At 42.0% G+C, this 16,261-nt stretch overlaps 1 pseudogene; it reads left to right on the top strand.

Annotated features, from left to right (window-relative positions):
* The first annotated feature begins 2,879 nt into the window (after nucleotides 1-2,879).
* On the top strand, nucleotides 2,880-5,092 carry LOC118846959 (annotated as a pseudogene).
* The last annotated feature ends 11,169 nt before the right edge of the window (nucleotides 5,093-16,261 follow it).

Below are 16,261 nucleotides of genomic sequence, written 5' to 3'. Positions count from 1 at the left end.
CCCAGGATCACACAGCTAGTGTGTGAGGCCAGACTTGAACTCATGAAGATAAGTCTTCCTGATTCCAAGCCACTTTGCCACCTAGTTGCCCTTATATACTACTTATTAAATAAATGAGAAAAAGATCTTTCCCCATAAGCTTCTCCCCACTTCTTTCCCCTCCTTTTTCTCACACATTCCTTAATCTCATAGGTTTAAATCGACATGAAAGTTACTGGCTATGCAATTTATTAATGATGTAATAAACAACAAAATAAAGACGTAGATTATTATTTACAGTGCATCAGTTTAAGAAAGATCACAGCCACAGGCACCTCTAACCGTCACTCTGGAAACACACACCTATCATTTAATTCTCTCAGGATGGCAGCTGTAGTCTTTTCTCAAGAACTTTCTTCCTAATGTTTCTTGACAAAAGAGTTAAATTCAGTCCCTCTTTGATAGTTAAACCGCTCAGTCTCTCAGGAAAGAAGTTTTCTTAGTGCTTTGTCTTTGTCCTCAGTCTTTCTCCAACAATTACAGGTTAAAAGAGACTTCAAAATAACAGTTCAGTTGCGATGTCCTAAGATTCCATTCTTTCTTAAAGTAACAGTATCCATAGTCTCTGTAGGAGATGCTATTGAAACTATTGTTACAAAAGTAAAAATTTTAAAACCCTGAAATTCTAACACCATAAATATTTGAAGGAGAAACAATGAATCTCTTGGGTGGTGACAGTAGAAAGTTAACAGGAAGGTAGTGGGGAGAGAAGGGAGCTACTCTGAGCTGGTTTTTTTCTTATGGTTGAATAAATGTTGGGAACCATTCATGCAAAGTCTTTAATTGCTTCACTTGAAACAGTTTACAGTAGTCTTGGGGCTGAAGAAATAGGGAGTTAAGTTGGGAGAATGGGGTAACAGGGGGATAAAGGAGAAGGGCTAAAAATCCCTTCCCAGCTCCATCCCAGAGGGAAGGAAGAGAGGATTGTGTGTCTTCTTGTCTAACAACCTTTTACAAAAGTTTTATTGATCCCTTTTAAAAAAAATAGTCATTTCAGGATATCTCTTCCTGCTAACACACACACACACACACACACAAATGCAGAATTAGACCCTCATTAATAACCAAGAAAAGTAGTTAAATAAAAACAATGGATAGTAATTGTATCTGCAAGAGTATATGCAATATTTTGCACCCAAATCCCCTATCTTTCTGATGAAGAGATGAATGCTTCATTATCATCTTATCTCTAGTGTCTTTCAAAGCTTAGCTCAAGCCCCATCTGCTCCATTGGGTTTTTCCTGATCTGTTCAACTTCTGGTGTCCCTTGCAATACTAGCCCCCCCCGCCCCCCACCCACTCCCCCAGTGTACTTACTTTTCACACATTTTGTATTTATTTAACGAGTATATATTTTCCTGGACAGAATGCAAATTCCCAGAGAGCAGAGACTCCTTCACATTTGTCTTTGTATTCCAAATATCTTGTGTAGTGCTTGGCATATAGGTGTTTCAATAAATGCTTATTGACTGATAATATTATTGTCAACCAGTGACTTCAAGGAGAGAGGTATAGCATAGAATAGAGGTGTCAAACGTGTGCCCCTGTGGCCAGCAACTCTCCTTGTGTGGTGGGATTAGATTAAAATGTAATTGGGTAATATTTAACAAAATAAATAAAAACACAACAGAACCTAGATAATGCTAATATGTGGTTTCCTAAACCAATACGTGGCCCATTTGTTGTCCAGTTGTGTCTGAGGTGACCTCATATGGGGTTTTCTTGGCAAGGATACTAGAGTGGTTTGCTATTTCCTTCTCCAGCTTATTTTACAAGTGAAGAAACTGAGGCAAACAGGATAAAGTGACTTTCCCAGGGTCACACAGGTAGTAAGTGTCTGGGGCTGGATTTAAACTCAGGTCTTCCTGATTCCAGGAAGGGAAGACCCTCTATCCACTGCATCACCTAGCTGCCCATATGTAGCCCATAGGGATCTTTAGGAATGCTAGTGCCCCTGTTCTAATTTGACTTTAATACCACAGGTTTAGAGGGATATCTATGGGAGGGAGGACAGATAGAAAAAAAGGGGGGTCTTGGTTTAAAACGAGATCTGGTGTTATTATTTCTCTTCTGTTCCCTCCCTTTTCCAAATCTGGGCTGTTTAAACAGCTTTATTTTTTCCTTTCTGTTTTCCTGGAAAAAGGGAAGGGAGGATGTGAGAGATGGGGACCAGATGTAGGAGAAAGAGAGAAAGGAGAGAAAGGGGGGGGGGAGAGAGCACAAGAGAGACAGAGACAGACAGAGAGCACGAGAGAGAGACAGACAGAGAGACAGAGACTGAGAGACAGCGAGAGAGAAAGACAGAGAGAGAAAGTAAAAGAGAGAGAGAAAGAGAGAGAGAGAAAAGAGAGAGAGAGAAAGGGATAGAGAGAGAGAGAGAAAGGGGTAGAGAGAAGAAGAGAGAGGGAGAGGGGGAGAAAGAGGAGAGGGAGAGAGAGATCACAGTTAGGCATTGGAAGGGATCTCAGCAGCCAACTAATAGTCCAACCTGTACCCTAAAGCAGGGATCAGCACACTACCCCTTGCAGGCCAAATTCTGCCCATAACCTGTTTCTATATAGCTGTGAATTAAGGATAGTTTTTCCTTTTTTAAATAAGAAATTGCACACAATGACCCATCTCTCATCTCCATCCTTTTTCACTCCCTGGCCCCCCAGTCTGGAATGCTTTTCCTTCATACCTTCCATGTAGTCCTAGAGGGCAGAACCCGGAGCAATTGGTGGAAGTTGCAAAGAGGCAGATTTAGGCTTGATGTCAGGAAAAGCTTCCTAAAGATTCCAGCCGTCCCAAACTGGAATGAGCCACCTGCAGGGGGAGATGGTTCTCTAAGCAGAGGCTGGATGACGGCTTGTCAAGTGTGATATAACAGACATTCCTTTAGGTGAGGGTCGGCAAACTAAAGCCAGCTAATCCCAGTCCACAGCCACCAGTACAAAAGCATTCCAGGAAGTGGTCGTGTGTAAGAAGCTGCAAGGAGGCTTATATAGAGCGAGGAGTTCAGGTGGAATGAGTTGAGAAAAGTAATAAGTGAGACAATTAGAAAGTAAAGAGCTTTGAATGCCAAACAGAAGAGTTTATATTTGGTGCTAGGTAAAAGGGAACCATTGAGGTTCATTGAGTAGGGGAGTACAATCTAGGGCAAGAGGGAGGAGGGAAGTGTTAAAACCTGGAGAGGACAAATAGAATGAGAACAAAGAAATGGATATTGGATTAAGCCATTGAGACATTGTTGGTAATCTTGAAAAGAGCAGTTGCAGTCTGACTGGAGTGAACAGAAGCCAGATTATAAGGGTCTGAGAAGTGAGTGGAGGGCTAGTCCCCAGGATCATGTTGGGAAGTCAATGGCCCTAATGGGATGGACCCATCAAGAGTAACGTGTGGATTGTAGATTGTGGATATCTTTGATGATATGATATGAACTGTTTCAGAATCTCTCCTTTGTGGTATATATGGTTTGGAGAAGCCACCTGCCACCCAGCAACACATAATACTTCCTTATACCAAGGGTTAGGATATGATTGCTCAAGCCCACACTGGAACCAGGGATGATGAATAACCTTTGCCATTTCCATTTTGCAACAGATGGAACTGGACTTAAAGGTCCACAAATACCACCCCGCCCCAAAAGAGTGATGGCACTGGGAGACTCCATGGGTGCCTTATGCCACGCCTGCTTTGGAGGAACAAATATATGTTCAGGCAGAGGTTCAAAAGTTGCAGATGGAAGCTCCCCACATCTTTATAGGCACCCCAGACCATGTTTTTAACCAGTGATCCTATCTCCTAAATAGAGGAAAATAGGGTTAAGTGACTGGCCTGGGGTCACACAGCTAGTGAGTGTCTAAAGCTGGATTTGAACTCAGGTATCCCTGACTCCGGACCCGGTGCTCTAACCACTGTGTCACCTTGATGCCCCCTGAATGGATAGCACCTCTGGTGTGAGGGACGTGCTGAGCCCTTTTAAGGGCTGTTCATCCACCTTTGGTGTCCACCTGTCACTTCACTTTCATATGTGGCTCCAAGAAATGGTAACATGCACAGCAACCACACCCCAGGAAACCATCTTGGCAGACAGGCAAAACTAATCTGAGAGTAACCGATGGGTCACAAACCCTTCAGTGAATTAGAAAAGTGTCTATCCCAAGCATGTGAAGATTTCTCTTGGTGGAATGGGTAGATGAGAATAATCTGTTCCAATGACCTCAAAGTTGGTCAGACCCTGAAGATGCCAAGGTCATCCACTGCAACCTGGGCCATTGCCAGTTGTCCTGACTTTTGTCTTGACACTGGACTTTGATGACTCTGGCAGAGAGGGTGAGGTTGATGACTTTGTGCAAATCTGCCTCATTAAATCCAATTTATGCAGGAGTCAAGACATAACCCTGTGATGTCATTTTTCTTTGAAAATGAAGAAAAAACAATAACATCTCCTAAATATATCAAGATGTTAGTCCTGGATGAAGCTGATGAAATGTTAAACCATAGTTTTAAGGACAAGATCTATGAAATATTCCAGAAACTCAGTGGGAAATACTCAGGTGGTTCTCCTATTGGCCACCATGTCCTCAGATGGGCTGTAAGTGACTCAGAAGTCTATCAGGAATACTATCAGGAGTCTAGTCAGGAAGGAGGAGCTGACATTGAAAGGATCTTGTCAGCTTTACGTAAATGTGAATGAAATGCTATTATCCAAGCTATTCTCTTTCTTAATCAGTAGATTGGCTGACCAAGAGAATCCATGTCCATTTTTCTGGCTATGCGATGTGTAGAGACATTGACCAAAAAGAACATGATGTAATCATGGGGGAAGCTCCAGTTGGATACTTACTGCCATTGACCTACTGTCTAGAGGTGCTGATGTGTGACAAGTATCTTTGGTTATTATTTAAGATCTCTCCATCAACTGGGAGAACTATATTCATAGAATTGACCATGGGGGTGCTTTGGTTTTAAGAGTGTGGCTATCAATATGGTGACAGAAGAGGACATGAAGACCGTTCAAAATAATGCCTTCATTGAAAATATGCCTCTCAGCATCACTGACCTCATCTAAGGAGCTTTCTCACCTGATTTTAACCAGAGCTATGCTCTCCTTGGGAAGCTAGGTGTTACAGTGGGTGGACCTGGAGTTGGAAAGACTGAATCCAGCCTCAGACACTTACTAATTGTGTGGCCCTGGGCAAGTCACTTAATCCTCATCTGTAAAATGAGCTGGAGAAGGAAATGGCAAACCACTCCAGTATCTTTGCCAAGAAAACCCCAAATTGGGTCATGAAGAGCCACACACAACTGAACAACCACCATCTGCTCCCTGGGATGGTGGGGGAAGGAGGGGAACTGGAAGGAGAAGAGGGCAAAAATGAATGGGCACCTTTGTCATCTACCCTTCATTTTTTTTTTTTTACTTTGAGTAAATGTCACTTTTTGGGCAAAAAAAATGTAAATGGGAGAGAACAGGAATCAAGGAGTGTAGACAATTTTGCTTTTCTAAAACAAAGAAAAGGATTGTTTGACGGATTTAGTGCCTTCCATGCAGATGCCAGGTTCTTCACAAATATTATCTTTATTTTGTCCTCACAATAATCCTGGGTGATAGTTGCTATTATTATCCCCTTTTACAGATGAGGAAACTGAGGCATACAGGGTTAAGTGACTTGCCCAGGGTCACACAGCTAGTAAATCTGAGGTCAGATTTTGAACTCAGGTCTTCTTGACTCCAGGCAGTACTCTATCCATTGAGCCACCTGGCTGCCTCACAGATTTAGAGTTAGAAGGAAATTTAGAGACCATGTATTCTGGAGATGTCAAAATGCTGCTCGCAGGCTACATCCAGGTATTCCTGAAACCATGTTAAAATGTAATTCAGAAATAGTTAACAAAATAAAAAATGCAATAAAACATAGATAATATTAATGTGTGGCTTTCTAAGTCCATATGTGACTACAGGTTTCCTCATACATATTTTAATGGCCACATTTCTATTTGAGTTTGATGCCCCCGATCTAGTGCCAATTGCCCCATTATACAGATGAGAAAAACCAGAAGTATGGCCAGAGGTGTGAAATTACTTGGCGATGGCAGAACTGGGGCTCAGGGCACATCTTTTGGGTCAGAGTTCAGTGTTTTTTATGCTGCACCATCACTACTTTATAAAGCATGTGCTTGGCAGAATGCCAAGCTGAATTCCTTGAACTGAACTCCTGAAGATTTCAGAAGAACATTGCACAATTATCTTTTGTCATTTCCCCTCTCTGGGCCTCATTTTCTGCATCTGTTGAACAAGGTGGGGAGGACTAGATGACCTCTGAGGTCCTTTCCAGTTCTAAGTCTATGATCCTCTGTTCCTTTCCAATTTTAGGTCCCAAGTGTATATCTTAGACTGAAATATAACATCTATCTAATTAGTGCTTCTTAATCTTTTGTGTGTCATGGACCCCTTGGGCAATCTGGTGAAGCCTATAGACTCCTTCTCAGAAGAATGTTCTTAAATTCACACAAAAATACATAGGAATACAAAGGAAAGCAATTATATTGAAATACAGTTATTAAAATATAAAACAAAACAAGTCACAGACTCCAGGTTAAGAACCCCAAGACAGGACCCAAATCCAAGGATAAGCCTGCAGGAAGGAAGCAAACATTTATTATGTTTCTACTGCGTGCCAAACATCGTGCATCCTTGGGAGGTAGGTGCGCTTATTTTAGTATTTTATTATTGTTATTCATATATTGTTCATTATTTTATTATATTTAATATATCATTACATTACATTAATTGTTTAATTATTTTATTTTTATGTTAATTTATTATATTTATATTTATTTTACATAGCTAGTAAGTGACTGTGGCTGGATTTGAATTCAGATCTTTCTGACTCTAGGCCTAGCTCTCTATCTACTGTACTAGCCAGTTACCCTTGGAGATAGGAACACATCCTGTTCTTGCATTGAGAGTCGGGCTGTAGTGTGGTCCTTAGAGTATAGAAATGTTGAGTAACGTCATTCAGAGTCAGAACTTAAAGGGACTTTTAGTATTTTACAACTGGGGAAATTTAGGCCCAGAGAGGTGAGAGTTTTGTAGGAAAACTATAGGCAATAAGTTGTTGTCCAGTCATGTGCGGTTTATTTGACAAAGATGCTGGAGGGGTTTGCCATTTCTTTCCTTCTCCAGCTCATTTCACAGATGAGGAAACCGAGGCAACCAAGGTTGAGTAAGTGACTTGCCCGGGATCACACAGCTAGTAAGTGTGCGAAGCCAGATTTGAATTCATGAAGATATCTTCCTGACTGCAGGCCTGGTGCTCTATCCACTGCACCATCTAGATGCCCTAACAGGCAGTGGCATGCCCACATTAAAGAAAGTGCTGTGCTCTGTGAGCAAAGCCGAATTGCAGTAGCTCGAAAGACACAGGAGATGGTAAATTTAGAGCCGTCTCCACTGAAAATGTTCATATGGACTGTTTGTGCCTGACCTATGGTAGAACCTTCCAAGCTTGTATTGGTCTGATCAGCCACAGTCGGACACACCGTACCTTGACCCCAACATAGTGATGTCATTTTTTTTTTGGAGGAGGGAAGGCAGGACAATTGGGGTTAAACGACTTGCCCAAGGTCACACAGCTAGTAAGTGTGTCAAGTGTCTGAGGTCAGATATGAACACAGATCCTCCTGACTCCAGGGCCAGTGCTCTACTCACTGCGCCACCTAGCTGCCCCTGTGATGTCATTTTGGTCCTTTTCTGAGAATGAAGGACAATCACTAACAATACATAGATGAATCTGTGATCCTGTCACTATGAGGATTTCCCCACTGGTATAAATTGCAACCCATCCACTTCTCTATCTTGTGTGACTCTTATCCATATTCTCCAGAAAATTTTCTTCAGGAGCCACCTATGTCAACCCCTCCCAACTGCAGAAGTTTGAGACGATCATTTCCACAAACATTTAATAAACTCTTCTATTACATGTAAGGCATTGCCCTAGACCACAGGTGAGGCCCTTTAGGTCCTCAGGTGTGGCCCTTTGACTGAATCCAAACTTTACACGTGAAGTTTAGATTCAGTCAAAGGGCTGCACTTGAGGACCTAGAGGACCGCATGGGGCCTCAAGGCCACAAGTTCCCCACCCGTTCCCTAGGGTTACAAAGCCAAAAACAAAACAACTAGCCTTTTCTATGTGTTGGTTAGAACCTAGAAAGAACCACCCCAGGAAAAAAGGGGGCCATGTTGTTCTGGCAGCTGAGCCCCACCCCTCACTCCTTTCCATGATGTTGGGCAGGGGCGGCAGCGGTTTCTGTTCCAGCTACTGTCTGGGCCCACAGTGACACTCATCAACTGATACCACCCTAAAAGGACCTACAAGATTTCTAGCAGAGAGCGAGAACGGTAACTCACAGATGCCTGGTGCTGTTTCCTCTACAGTTAATCAACTGACTTTTAGGGAATCTACTTTATGAGGAAGTTATAGAAGGAAGGACTGGCCCTCTGAAGAGAAAGAAGGAAGTGGTTTTCCCCCAGTTCTACTTTTCCTGACGATTGGATGGCTCGGGAGGAGGAAGGCAGCTTAAGCTAGATGGCACAGTGGAGAGAGTGCCGGACGTGGAGTCTGAAAGCTCTAAGTTCCTCAAACGCTTACTGAGCTGAGATCTTGAGCAAATCTTTTAATCTCGGCCTCAGTTTCCTCATCTGTGAAATGGGGCTAGCACTTATCTCACAGGGTGGTCATGAGGGCCAAATGAGGTTCTATATGTAAAGTGCTCTGCAAACAAACTTCAAAATGCTGCATAAGTACTAGTTGTTATTGGCAATGATGACGATGATGATGCTGCAGCTAGCTCAGTGGACAGAGCACTGGGCGTTGAGTCAGGGACACCTGAGTTCAAAATGCAGCCTCAGACACTCACTGGCTTCGTGACTCTGGGAAAATCACTTTACTCGTCTACCTCAGTTTCCCCATCTTTAAAATGGGGATAATAACAAACAGCACCTTCCGCACAGGGTCATTGTGAAGATGAAATGATATATTTGTAAAGTGCTTAGCACAGTGTCTGGCACATAGTAGGTGCTTATTTCCTTCTCTTTCCCTCCTGACCCTTCTCATTAAGAAGAGATTCTGTGCTTGCTATAATCCTGTGAAAACTTCGAGGGCAAACAAGTTCCCAGGTCCTCATCTTACAAATTATTTTATTCTTTTGCTCGTGTTTGATAGTGCCTGAGAATTGCTCTTCCAAGGAGGAGAGCTAAACCATCAGATTACTAACGGCATTAGTCAAAGCCTCCTGAGGACTGCAATCTGGAGGGTCTCTGCAGGAAGGATGCGTTTGTGTTCTGGTGGATGGGCAAGCTCTACAGACCGACTGCTCACAGCGAGCACCCGAGGGGTTTTTGGGAACTGTAGTTTGGTGACCTTTCTTAGGATCAGGTATTGAGTACCTTAGTGTCCTTGTTAATAGTCACCTGAAACTCACCCAGCGGCACCGGGATCCTTACCCTGCTCCCCACACTAGTCTCCGTTTTTTCTTTCCCTCCAAGGCTGGAGGTGCACTCAACACAAACTGTCTCAAAGCTGAGCACTCTAAGGCCGGTACAGGCCCCTGATGCATCGATGTTAACTCATGTTCCTCGTGTGGATCTGGGATTCACTCATGTAGGGGAATACTAGGAAGGAGTCTCCCTGTCCTGATGTGGAACAGCCCCTGCTCTGCCGAGAGGTCAAAAGACTTGTTCAGGGTCAACTAGCTGGTCAACAAGCATTTAATTAGGAGCTTATGATGCGGCAGGTACTGTCCTAAGCACTGGGGATACAAAAGGGAAAAAGTCCCTGCCCTCAAGGAGTTTATGTTCAAATGGGGAGAAGTGTACATGTGTATGCATACGCATATATGCACAATTATATATAAATTGTATGTAAATTACACACATATTTACATATACATGCACCATACATAGCTTATACATGTCAGATGTACACTTAAAATATGTGTGTGTATGCATGTATATGTGTTTATTCCTGTTATATTATGGTAAGCATGGTAGTATTGTCTAGTAATGGTAGCATGGCAAGACAGTCTGATCGATATGATACAGGTAGAGAGGCAGGTGTACATGGTGTTAGAGTGCGTGTATATAGGCGTGTACGTATATACCTGTGTACATACGTACATACACACATACGTGAATGCCTATAGACACACACTCTAACACCTGCTATACCATCCTGTCATATAGTGTGTGTATATATACATAAATGCACACATACTGTATCTCCTGTATCTACTAACATAACGTAATATACAGTCTATATAGTACATCATACGTATAGACATATATCCATGTACACATACTGTAATACCCACTACATCTACATATAGAAAACCTACTATACTACCGGGTGGTATAGTATAGTGTGTGTGTGTGTGTGTGTGTGTGTGTGTGTGTGTGTGTAAATAAATAAATAATCATATGCATGCTATATGGTATATATGGTATAGTGTATATATAGTATACATGCACACACATACACATAGATTATATAGTGTCATACATGTTGTATGTATACATTATATACACACATATGCATACCTATACACACATGCATGCATGCATGCACGCACGCACACACATGCATAATACATACATGCATACTCAGGTCAGCCTTTGAGCACACCTATCTTGTCTAGTCTGGAGCCTGCTGCATCTCCTCCCATACAGGTGAGGGTAGCCGCAACTGACTGGCTGCCTTTGCCTTCTCGGTCCCCCTTACTCTCCGCCATCTTTTTGGCTGTACTCTTTTCTGTGCCTTCTATTTCCTCTGCCCAGCATGGGAGCCGTGAATAGTACCAGTAGGGGATGGATTTCTTTTCCTACTCTCTTTTATCTCAATTTCTAGAAATGGGCCTGGGAGTGTTTATGTTTTGTGCTGTTTGTCTTCGACTTCAGATGGCCAGAAGTGATCCCCACAGTGCCTGGGAGTTCAAGCCATGGTGACCTTGGAGCCAGGATCGTGGGCAGTGTGGTGCAGTGCACCCGCCCTCGTGGAAACCCTGAGAAGCCAAGGTACCTGGGCCTCAGCCCTGAGCCTGATGGGGCTATTGGACTTGGAAGTGGGATTGTACTCTATGGGACTGAACTAAACTTTGATCAATCTTTTTCTCTTCCCCAGAGACCGAAGTGGGAAAGAGAATTACGTCTCCTACGGGTTGGGGAGAGTAAGTTTGTGTATTTATGATTATGCCTTTTGAAGTAAATATTCTTTTGTAAAAGCTCCTGTTTACATACATACATATACACGTACATGCACATATGTAACTATAATACGTAGCTATATATGTGTGTGTGTGTGTTACGTGTCTATATAGTTGTGGAAGGGAGGGGAGCTTAGGAAAGGCTTCGTGTAGAAGGTGGCACTTGAAATGAGTCACATAGGTCGTACATATCAGGCAGAATTTGAATACAGGTCTTCCAATTTCCAAGACCAGCTCTAGCTACCATGTCATGCCTGGACTTCTGTTTATCCCTCTGTATTTTCTGACAGTTTAGGGCCTTGTACAACATTTTGGTTCCTCTAACGCAGCAGTTTTCATCGTGTGGTCTGTGGGCCCCTGAGAGGCTCTGAGACCCTTTCGGGGACTCTGTAAGGTAAATACTATCTTTGCTAATAATGATAAGACTTCATTCGCCTTTTGCACTCTATCTCTTGACTGCACGGTAGAATTTTCCAGAGGCTACATGAGCTGTGAATTAAAGATTTGGCTTCAAATATGAAGACTGAGTTAATATCTTATCTATGTAATTATGTTTTTGTCTTTGATGTTGTCGTTCAGTTGTGTCCCCCTCTTCCTGACCCCATTTGGGGTTTTCTTGGCAGAGATCCTGGACTGGTTTGTCATTTCCTTCTCCAGATCATTTTATAGATGAGGTACTGAGGCAAACAGGGTTAAATGACTTGCCCAGGGTCACACAGCTAGGCAGTGTCTGAGGCCAGATTTGAACTCATGAAGATGAATCTTCCTGACTCCAGGCCTGGCCCTCTATCAGCTGCACCACTGTCGGACTTGCTGTTTTGCTTATATTCATCCAGTGTTAGCACCAACTAAGTGTTGAAAATCATATTCCTTTATGTGAGTACTTGGCAACAAACACAAGGGATGCTGAAACATCCAAAGTGTCGAATAACCTTTTGAATCTCAGAGTTTGTCCTAGAACTCTGTGGACATTTGCCTTGAAGGCACAGAAGCCATGGTGGCTAAAACCACTAGTGTCTTAGCACAAATCAAGAGAGTGGCACCAAAACATACTAGTGGTCATTGTGTTCTTCACCACGACACACTCACATTAAGAATAAAAATGCTAGCTTCATTTAAGAATGTTCTTAATGAAGCAACAAAAATTAATTTTTTTAAGATGTTGAGTCTGAGTATGTGCTTTTTAATATTCTGCATGATGACATATGCAAATGCAGAGATTAAGAGCACCGGGCCGGAGTCAGGAAGACCTGAGTTCAAATTTGACCTCAGACGCTTCCTAGCTGTGTGACCCTGGGCGAGTCACTTAATCCTGATTGCCTCAGTTTCCTCATCTGTAAAATGAGTTGAAGAAGGAAATGGCAAACCACCCCAGTATCTTTGCTGAGAAAACTCCAAATGGGGTCAGGAAGAGTAGGACATGACTGAAACAACTGAAGAGCAACAAAACGCAAAACATGCTCTGGCTCTCTACCAAAGTATGATCATCATGACGATGATGATCAATAGGAAAAGCACTTATGTGACTGAGTTGTGAGCTGAACTGTCTTTCCCCTCAATGGAACACCATTTTTACTTGAAAGAACCGACAAATTATGGTTATTTGGAAGAATATTTGGCAGATATTTTCTAAAAAATGAATGAGGTGAGCCTGTCATTTCAAGGAAAAACAACTGACAATATTTGTTGCCAATGAGAAAATTTGACCTTTTGAGCAAAAATGGGAATTTTGGAAAATTTTGGAAAATTATTCATCGTTGTGATCTTGACAGCTTCCTGAGACTTAACAACTCTTCTGATGAGATTGGTGGCGATAGTAATGAATGTGATTTTCTGAGATTGTGTAATGAAATGTGCCAACATTTGAAAGATCTGTATACCTCAGTGAACCAATATTTTCCAGTTGACCAATTGAGGATGTTACAAAATCATGCATAGGTAGAAGATCCATTCAAATGCATCAGTTCATATAAGTCTTCTTATGCTTCTAAATGCTTCACATTCATTATTGTTTATGGCAGAGTGATACTCTATTATACTTCTGTCCTTCAACATGTTTAACCATTTCTTAATCAATTGGGCATCTACCTTATTTCCAGTTTGTTACTACCACAAAAAAGTGTGACTATAAATTCTTTGGTATATATGGGGTCTTTATTTTTGTCGCTGACTTCCTTGGGGATATGCCTAATGGGGGAATATTTAACTCGAAGACAGGGACATTTTAGTCACTTCAAATAATTCCAAATTGCTTTTCAAATCATGGAACTGGGGGCAGCTAGGTTGCATACTGGATAGAACACCGGCCCTGGAGTCAGGGAGGACCTGAGTTCAAATATGGCCTCAGACACTTGACACTTATTAGCTGTGTGACCCTAAAGTATCCTGACTGCCTCAACCAAAAAAACCAAAAACTGATGGAACCAATTTCCAGCTCCCCCAATAATACATTAGTGTTCCTCATGTTCCTGTTTTTCTATAACCCCTCCAACACTATTTGAATCTTTTTTTCCCCTGGATATGGGGTGAAACCTCAGATAGTTTGGATCTGTGTTTTTCTCATTATTAGTGATTTGAAGCATTCTTTTATATGGTTGCTAATGGTTTGTAATTCTTGCAAGAACTGCTTTCTTTTTGGATGGGCAATTTTCAAAAGAAGAAATGCAAACTATTAATCACTGCATTAAAGAATGGCCTGGATATCACTGATTAAGAAAAATGCAAATTTTATGAAACAAATGTAAATTGTTTTCAACTCTAAGGTACTTCAACTACCAACCAGAGCAGCAAAGAAGATGAAACACAAAAATGGTCAAGGTTAGAAATGCTATGGGAAGACAGCTGTGCTAAGGTTGGTGGAGCTATGAATTCATCAGGTTATCCTGGAAAACAATTTGCAACCGAACTAAGAAAAGCCACTAATCCATTTAGACCACATACCACAGCAATGCCGCTATTAGGCATTGAGCCCAAGGAGGTCAAAGACAGAGGGAAAGATTACACATTTATAAAATTCTTTACACCACCATCTTTTGTAGTAGCAGAAAACTGGAAGGAAAGTGGGTGCCCATTGAGCAGGGGTGGGGAACCTGTGGCGTCTAGGCCACATGTGGCCCTCTAGGTCCTTGAGTATGGCCCTTTGAATCCAAAGGTTTGGATTCAGTCAAAGGGTCACGTTCAAGGACCTAGAGAGCCACATGGATTCTGTCAAAGGGCTGTACTTGAGGACCTAGAGGGCCATATGTGGCCTGGACTATATGTGGCAGGTTCCCCAACCCTGGACTAGAAGAATGGCTGAACAAATCATGGTGTTTGAATTAATGTAACAGACCATTATTACACCTTAAGACTTGTTTGAATTGATGCAGATCGAAATAAGTAAAATCAGGAGAACAATTTATATGATTACCACAATAATGTAAAAGAAAAAAAAAATCATTGAAAGGCTTCAGAGCTCTGAGCAACGCAGTGGCCAATCATGACTTCACAAGATTTGATGTTTGTGAAGCCTGCCTCTTGGTACAGAGGTCTTAAGGAGTGGTAAGGAATGAGGCCTACGTTTTCAGACAGAGCCAATATGTTGATTTCTTTTGCTTGACTGTACTTGTTGTGAGAGTTCTACAGAGAGAGAGATGTAATTGGGAAGTTAGAGCAATGTAAAAAAAGGAAAAAAAAAAGGAAGAAAATGAAGGGGGTCTCAGAGACAACTTCAGTTTGAAACCCCAACTAGACATTTTCTTTAACTACAGAAGCATCACTGTAGGGAAATCATTCTTCTGAGCACAGACTAGAGCTATCAGCCTCATTTGAACCAAAGAGAATTGCTCAGATGTATGTGAAGTCTGAGCCTTAGGCTATTCAAGAGGGATTCAGGCCTTTGGCCCTTTTCATTCTACTTTCCTGCTTCTGCAGATATTAATGTAATAAGATAATTTAATCACGGGCTGCTTGCATTATAGATGGGAAGGCTAGGAAAAAGAGAATGGAGCTTTGAGCTTGCTATTAAAAAGCAAAGACCCTTCAATGTCATTCTTTACCTTCAGCTCAGACTTTCAAAGCAGCCCTTATCAAGACACCTTGTGCAGATCTAGGAATTAGGAAGAAAGATAGGTGATGTGTTAGACACCCTTCTCCATTCCCCTACTGGCTTTTAAGACATTTCACTTTTAATTTACCCAAAGAAGTCAGTGTCAGCTTTAGGCCTACAGGCTTAAGACCTCTGATCTTCTTCCTCTGAAGCTCTATTCCAGTTTGTCTAACGGCATATAAAGACCCTGATGCCGAGAACTGTCTTAAGCAATATTTCATATCTTAGTGTGACGAGTGGAAAAGGCACTTGATAAATGAACTCCTACCTGTATTCCTAATAAAATTCCAATACATTTAGCCTATTGTGATAGCCTAATTACTCTCTGCTCCTGATCTTTACTTTGTCCAATCCATCCTTTATACACCTGCCTTGAGGATTTTCAACGGTCCCTCTGGCTTCTTGGTTAAGATACAAACCCCTCACCAATGGCATTTGATATCTTTCACAAGCCAGCTTGAGTTCACCTTTCCAAGTTTTCCCATTACTTTCCTTTATGCATTCAACATGCCAGTTGAGAGTTGGACTTGCCTCATACCCTGCACATCCCAATTAAAGTACTTGAAATATCCTTTCTCCCTACTCTTCCAAAGCAGAGTGCTCACCTATGCCGTAGGAACCCTGGGTTCTTCAAGACTTTGTTCAAGTATCACCTCCAATGTGAACCTCTCTTGATCTCACAAGTTGTTAGTTGCTCCTTCTTCATGTTGTATTTACTTATCAGTGTAGAGTAGAAGGGCTAATTCATTTTGTCTACCTCCTCAGTGCTTTGTACAATGCCTTGCACATAGGAAGCAATTAACAAATGCCTATTGAATTGTATTCTCTGTAGACCATTTAATGGGGTTTTACCCCAAAAAGCTAATGGCTTAGCAACCCAACTCTGCACTG

Source organism: Trichosurus vulpecula, chromosome 4 (genome assembly GCF_011100635.1).
Source record: "Trichosurus vulpecula isolate mTriVul1 chromosome 4, mTriVul1.pri, whole genome shotgun sequence".
Classification (NCBI taxonomy): domain Eukaryota; kingdom Metazoa; phylum Chordata; class Mammalia; order Diprotodontia; family Phalangeridae; genus Trichosurus; species Trichosurus vulpecula.
Note: the sequence above shows the minus strand (reverse complement) of the source record. Positions and strands in the feature narration are given on the sequence as shown.